Below are 6,667 nucleotides of genomic sequence, written 5' to 3'. Positions count from 1 at the left end.
TTGCTTGCATTATAGCCTAATATGTCTGTCTCACTTTGGGTTCTCCATTTTTGTTATCACTTTGTTTGCGGATTACCAAAACTTTTTGCGAGAGAGATTGGGGAGGAGGAGATTAGGAGCAGGTTGGCAAACGGGTGTAGTCGGGTACCATTGTTTTCAAATTTGGATTATTTTGGATTTAGTTTAGTTTGAGTTCGGATATTTTTAGAGTCGAATAATTTCGAATTTGACTTGTTTTAAGGTGAGCAATTTTATAAATATTCAATTAGTTTTAAAGTTTTACTAGTTATAAAATCTTTTTATTTCAAATGTAAATATTAAGTTTACTTTTACAAACACAATTTAAATTTGTCTCATAAAAGGAAAAAGAAAATCTAAATATTTTATTATAGTATAGATATTATTTAAACAATATAGGTTAAATATAAATAAAATATTAATTTTAATAGCATTGTAGGTATAATAATATAATATCTTTACAGTATACTATCAACAAAAGTTGCAGTATATGTGTTAATATACAGTATCAACAAAAGTAAAGGCGGAGACGATAGTGAAGAAGCAAATAAGAAGATAAGAAGAAGATAATCCAGTGGCTTGTCCGAGTGCTCTAGTGATGGGTCTTTAGAAACATAAATATATATATAGTGGGATTTATCGAGTTGAATTCCGGGTCAGATTCCAGGCTGGGCTATTTTTATTATAATTGCATAACAATTTGTTCCCCTCCTTGTAGAAGAAGAATTATAAAGTGACTCTTCTGAGATAAGTTTACACGTGTGAAGCTTGTAATTTGGAGCTTACTATATAATATTTACCTTGAAACTTTACTGAGAAAATTTTGTTGTCTAATAGTGTGGTCCAAGAGTCACAAGGTTGTTGGAGAAATGGTTTTAAGGAAACAAATCATGTTGTAGAATTATGCAAGTTGTATTTGCAGAAATGCTACAAACTGTATTGTAGAATTACTGCGAACTGTATTTATTGAAATGCTACGAAATGCATTGTAGAATACCGCAAATTGTATTGTAAAATATCGTGGGATTCGTGAAATCCCGTGAGTAAAAGGTCGTAATTGTAAATTAGTGAACTGTTAGAAAGCCAAAGGTCATGATCGTAAATCAGTGAATCGTAAAAATAACAGTCATGATCATAAATTAGCGAACTGCTAGAAAACTAAAGGTCGTGATAAAAAATCATCGGACAGTAAAAATGCCAGTCGTTATCATAAATTAGTGTGAACTGTTAGAAAATCTAAGGTCATGATCATAAATCAATGAACCGTAAAAATGATAGTCGTGATCGTAAATCAGCGAACTGTTAGAAAATCGAAGGTCGTGATTGTAAATCAGCGGACTGTAAAAATAACTGTCGTGATCCTAAATCAACGAACTGTTAAGAAGCCAAAGGTCGTGATCATAAATCAATAGACCATAAAAATGACATTCATAATTGTAAATCAGCAAACTGTTAGAAAATCGAAGGTCGTGATTGTAACTCAACAGACCGTAAAAATGATAATCGTAATCATAAATTAACGAACTGTTAGAAAGCCAAAGGTTGTGATCGTAAATCGACAAACTCTTTATGAAGTGTTCATGATCATAAATCAATGAACTAAAGCCGTGATTGTAAATCAACGAGCTTTAAAAATAACAGTCGTGATCATAAATTAGCGAACTGTTAGAAAATCAAAGATTGTTATTGTAAATCAGCAGACCGCAAGATTCTTAAAATCTCATAAGCAGATTACTTATGCATATCTTTTTTTTTTCTTTTTTCTTTTTTTACAAAACCTACAAGAATAACAAATTATTCTTGCGAAGAGAGAATTAATGACCTGTAACTCTAATTGGACAAAGGTGACAGAACTATATCAACAATATGAGTTACTCCAAACTGCATTAAAGAAAAAATATTCAAGGAGTGACACTACGACGGTGAAATAGATAGGGAATAGACATAGGGAACACGAGCTTACACTGAGGCAATCATATTGAATACAAGACAATTGCTTAATTAATAAAATAAAATAATGTAACTCTTGTACATTTTATGTGTAAGAACATGTGATTTAATGGCAAAACCTTAATGTTACTAATCTCACTCATGATAAGAAGCTAAATATAAAATAAAAATATAGTTGATCCACATAGTTGACTCCATGTGGTGGAAAAGCTGTGTTTTACATACATCGACAGAATGCAGCTATTGCCAAAAGAATTACCATTAAGCTACATGAAGAACTTAGAAAAGATTAAAAACTATCCAAACATTTTTTTAGCCCTTATTTGCAAAAGTTTCAACATCACATGCAAGAATTCATAGAAAATATAACTGTAGTGAAGAACAATATAGCCATTGTTTTTTCCAAATGATTGCTAAACACATACAAGCACTTATAACATAACCCCAAAGCTTACTTGTTGTTCAGATGTTTTTACAATTGAGTTTATTAATTGACAATGCACACATGAATGCGTACATACGCACATATGGACAGACATATTGATGTAGACAATATGTGTAACACCCTGCACTCGGTTTTTTCACCTGACTCGAGTTATAAAAGGATACAACTATAAAACACTATCACTTTTTAACAATCAAATAAATATAGACAAAATATACCATTTCATAATAAATCATAATAGTTTCCATGTTATTCAATCATATCTAGACCTTTATCGGGCTTACATAACATTTAAAAGAAACCAGAATCAATTCTAGATTAAACTGAAACTTCTACAAAATTTTGAGTAAAAAGTGTCAACAGGGGTTACATGGCCGTTTGACAGAGACAAGCTTGTGTGACCCCATTAAAAAGTGTCAACAGGGGTTACATGGCCGTGTGATAGAGACAAGCTTGTGTGACCCCAAATATGGCCGTGTGACTACCCTATACGCCCGTGTTCTCAGACCATATACAATTCAAATATAAGGTCACACGATTGTGTAGCCAGGCCTTGTAACAACCTATGATCGTGTGAAATATCTTGCACCTAAAATCAAACAACCACATGGCCGTATGGGTGATCGTATGTGACAGACGGCTGTGTGACAGCTCGTGTCCCAGGCCGTATGCACCTGAAATAACTTCAAATCCAACCTCTTTCATCTACCATTTCTTAAATTTCAAGCCAAACAATTTCCAATCATTTTTACCTATTCAAAACACATTAAAACATGCCCAAAATGTACAAAATCATCCAACCTAGGTGACTAACCAATGTACCCTCATTGAAACCACATATAAATCAAATTTTATCAAGATCCAAATCATTCAATTCATCCATTCTAGCATCATAAACTAACAATATTCACACCAAAACTTGTTAGCACATAATCATTCAAAATACCATTCAAACATGACTTTTAACAACACATTACCAAAATGCCAAATATCTAATACATACATCAAATTTGCATACAAGTGCACTTACAACTAAATGACCAAAACAGGTTCAACATTTGCAAAATAAACATTCTATATACATGCCACAAGTAACCACAATTTCAAACTTCAAAATCGACCGAGTCAAAAGATGGTAGGTGTGAACTCTTGTTGATTCGATCGGCACGTTCAAAGTATCCAAAATCTACAGAACATAATAATTGAAGTATGAAAATACTTAATAAGTTCATACAATTCAATTCAATAACTTACTTTATTCATTTAATAGTTAATTGTAAATATCTATTCAAACTAATATCCCTATCATGACAAAGTTCAATAATTCCAGATCAACAAATAACTATCATAAGGATAGTCAGAATTCATATTTTGTCCATATTAATAACACACTATATATCCTTTGTTTTTTTTTATGGAACTTTGTAAAAGAACTTATTACATGAGTGCGAAGAACATTTAATGCTTGTTCAAGCTAGTCAGGTACAAAATACATTTGTTAGGTTACCAATCCGGGTTAAACCATTGACAACACTGAAAAATAGCCTGACTAGAGCTATATATACATGAAAGGTTATCAGTCCAGGCTAAACATTTAAAACGAAAATAGATTGCCAGTCCAAACTAAACCTGTGTGACATGTATATCCGAGTCCACAACAAATGCTGGAGCTCGGTCTAGAATGGGAATCATTCAGAAACCTTGTGTATGAGACTTTTACTTGGTCTAAAGGAATTGTCTTAAAATTTGATTTATTACCACATAGTCTGATTTCCATCTCAACAGTTCATATACAAATAATTAATAACATTTAATAACAAATTATAACCATAGAAGATAGTATGAACTTATCTGTCTAAGTGATTCAATTATCAAAGACTAATCAACAATTTTTCATTTTCCTCGTACGTCTTCTGGTCGTTGAGATTCTTGATTTAAAGTATATTTTACTTTTATTAATCTCTTCAATATATTTTTCTTTAATTAATCTCTTCAAACCACAAAAACAATCAAAATTGTACATTTAAACTTTTTTCTTATTTTACAAAATTACCCCTAAACTTTACCATTTATGTAATTTAGTCTTAAAACTTGAAACTTTCAAATTGAACACATTTAAGCTTAAACTATGCTAGCCGAATTTCCTATAGTTCTTTAACAACCCATAAATTTCAAAATTTCACAATAGTTTTCATGAAATTTTACTATTTTAACAATTTAATCCTTAACTATCAAAATCACTAAAAATTACTTTACTAAAAAAGCCTACTTAGATATCAAACTTACAAAACTATCAACAAATTTCAAAAACTTCACAAAATCAACAATGAAACATTTCAAAATGTTTAACATTTTTATGAATTAACTCTTGGGTTAATTAAATTAAACTGCAACGACCTCAAAAACATAAAATTTACGAAAAACGGCTCAAAACAGCCTTACATGCAAAAGAGTATCAATGGCCGAAGCTTCAAAGCTTTTCAATGGTGTTTCCTTTCTATTTTCGATGGAATAAAATATTAAGGAAGATGATGATTTTTTTTCCTATTTGTTTTTCATATTATTAACTTATTTTCCATTTTACCCTTATGAAATTAATAAAATTTCTTTAATAAACAAGTCAAAACCGTCCACTATAACCTAATATGGTCTAATTACTGATTAGGGCCATCAAATCAATTTTCTAAAGCCATTTAATACATTTAATCTAATAGTAAGTAATCTTTGTAATTTTACGATTTAGTCCTTTTTACTTAATTAACCAGCTAAACATTAATATTTTCTAACCAAATTTTAATACGACACTATAATAGACTTGTAGATATTAAATAAATATTATTTACTGACTCACTTGTCGAAATTATGGTCTCGAAACCACTATTTCCAATACCACTAAAAAACGGGATATTACAATATGTACATGGCACATGCATGCGATGCATGCAACAAATACACACCATTAGAAACTATGAAAAAAGCGCCAATTCAGGGAAAATCTTAGCACATATTCTGCTGGCTAATAGGGCACACTGAGAAGAATTCAGCGATTAACATAGTCAAGTCATCAAAAACTGTTCCATACAGCAACTCATTTGAACAAAATCAAAACCATACATAAAAATTATCAGTATTGAGAAAATATAATTGAAAAAGAGCAATATCAGCAGAAGAAGGTGATTTTGTAAATTCAGACCAGTAAGGGTGCTATTGCTGTAATATTCATGAATTGTCCTACCATTACATATAAAATTATAAGTATCTAATCAATTATCTGCACCTCAGCCTAAGCATTTGCAGTTTTTAAATGAAGAGGATTGGAATCACTTTGATAAGTTACTATAAATTTTATCAAAAGTGTAGAAATCATGTAATTAGAATATAAGTTTGCGTTTAAAAATATTAGTATAGATAGAAGAAAAACAAGTGGGGGATGTGTTGGTTGACTAACTAAACCCCAATAATGCATCATTGTAAAATCAACACAATATTAGTGTTTGACCTTGCATTTTAGCACATAGGGTGAAAGCAGTAATAACACAATTATAATATCAGATGAAAAAGGAATATGGACCTCTACCTTTTTCCTTTAATAATATCCGATTGTGGACTGAAGTAAATGTTGATAGGCCAAAACCTTCTAGCGAGAAAATACTTGTTCGACAACTGAACTCCATTAGCTCATCTATTTTCTTTCCACTACTCCTCCCCTTAACCCCGCCGTCCATCGCCAACGTCAACACCAACGCCGCTTTCATTCTCTAAAGATTTCTAAATTACATCTCAGATTTTAATCAATTTGACATGGGCGAACAAACCTCGACATAGCCTCAGCCACAGGTTCTATCTCAGCCACCGAATAACTCCTCTACCACAACTCAAGCCCAAGCTCAAATCCAATCTGAAGACCCAAGTAATTCGTCCACGTTCACCGCACCATTGTTGAGGGGTCTTTAGAAATATATATAGGGCCTTTATCAAGTTGGACTTCGGGTCGAGTTATTTTTATTGTAATTGTATAACAATATGCATTGTCACTAGAAGTGCTCAAGAGCCGAATCGGGTTAGGCCTAAGCATGATGTTAACATACTTTATGTTTACCCAAGTTTGACTTGATTCAAAATATGAGTTTAAAATTTTACTCAAACCTACCCATATTTGTAAAAGACTAACCCAAGCACATTTTAGGCCCGCTCATATTATTTTTTTTAAAAAATATTTTTTTATTTTATTTTAATATTTAATAATTTTATATA

The 6,667-nt window shown here is 31.4% G+C and overlaps 1 long non-coding RNA gene across 1 annotated transcript; it reads right to left on the bottom strand.

The window, feature by feature from the left end:
* Positions 1-3,332: 3,332 nt before the first annotated feature.
* Positions 3,333-6,383, bottom strand: LOC128286898 (uncharacterized). The gene is made up of 2 exons (XR_008277581.1): positions 5,991-6,383; positions 3,333-3,599 (listed from the first exon to the last, which is right to left on the bottom strand). It is a non-coding gene; the product is annotated as an uncharacterized LOC128286898 (long non-coding RNA).
* Positions 6,384-6,667: the final 284 nt, after the last annotated feature.

The sequence above is a fragment of the Gossypium arboreum genome, chromosome 13, assembly GCF_025698485.1.
Source record: "Gossypium arboreum isolate Shixiya-1 chromosome 13, ASM2569848v2, whole genome shotgun sequence".
Lineage (NCBI taxonomy): Eukaryota > Viridiplantae > Streptophyta > Magnoliopsida > Malvales > Malvaceae > Gossypium > Gossypium arboreum.
Note: the sequence above shows the minus strand (reverse complement) of the source record. Positions and strands in the feature narration are given on the sequence as shown.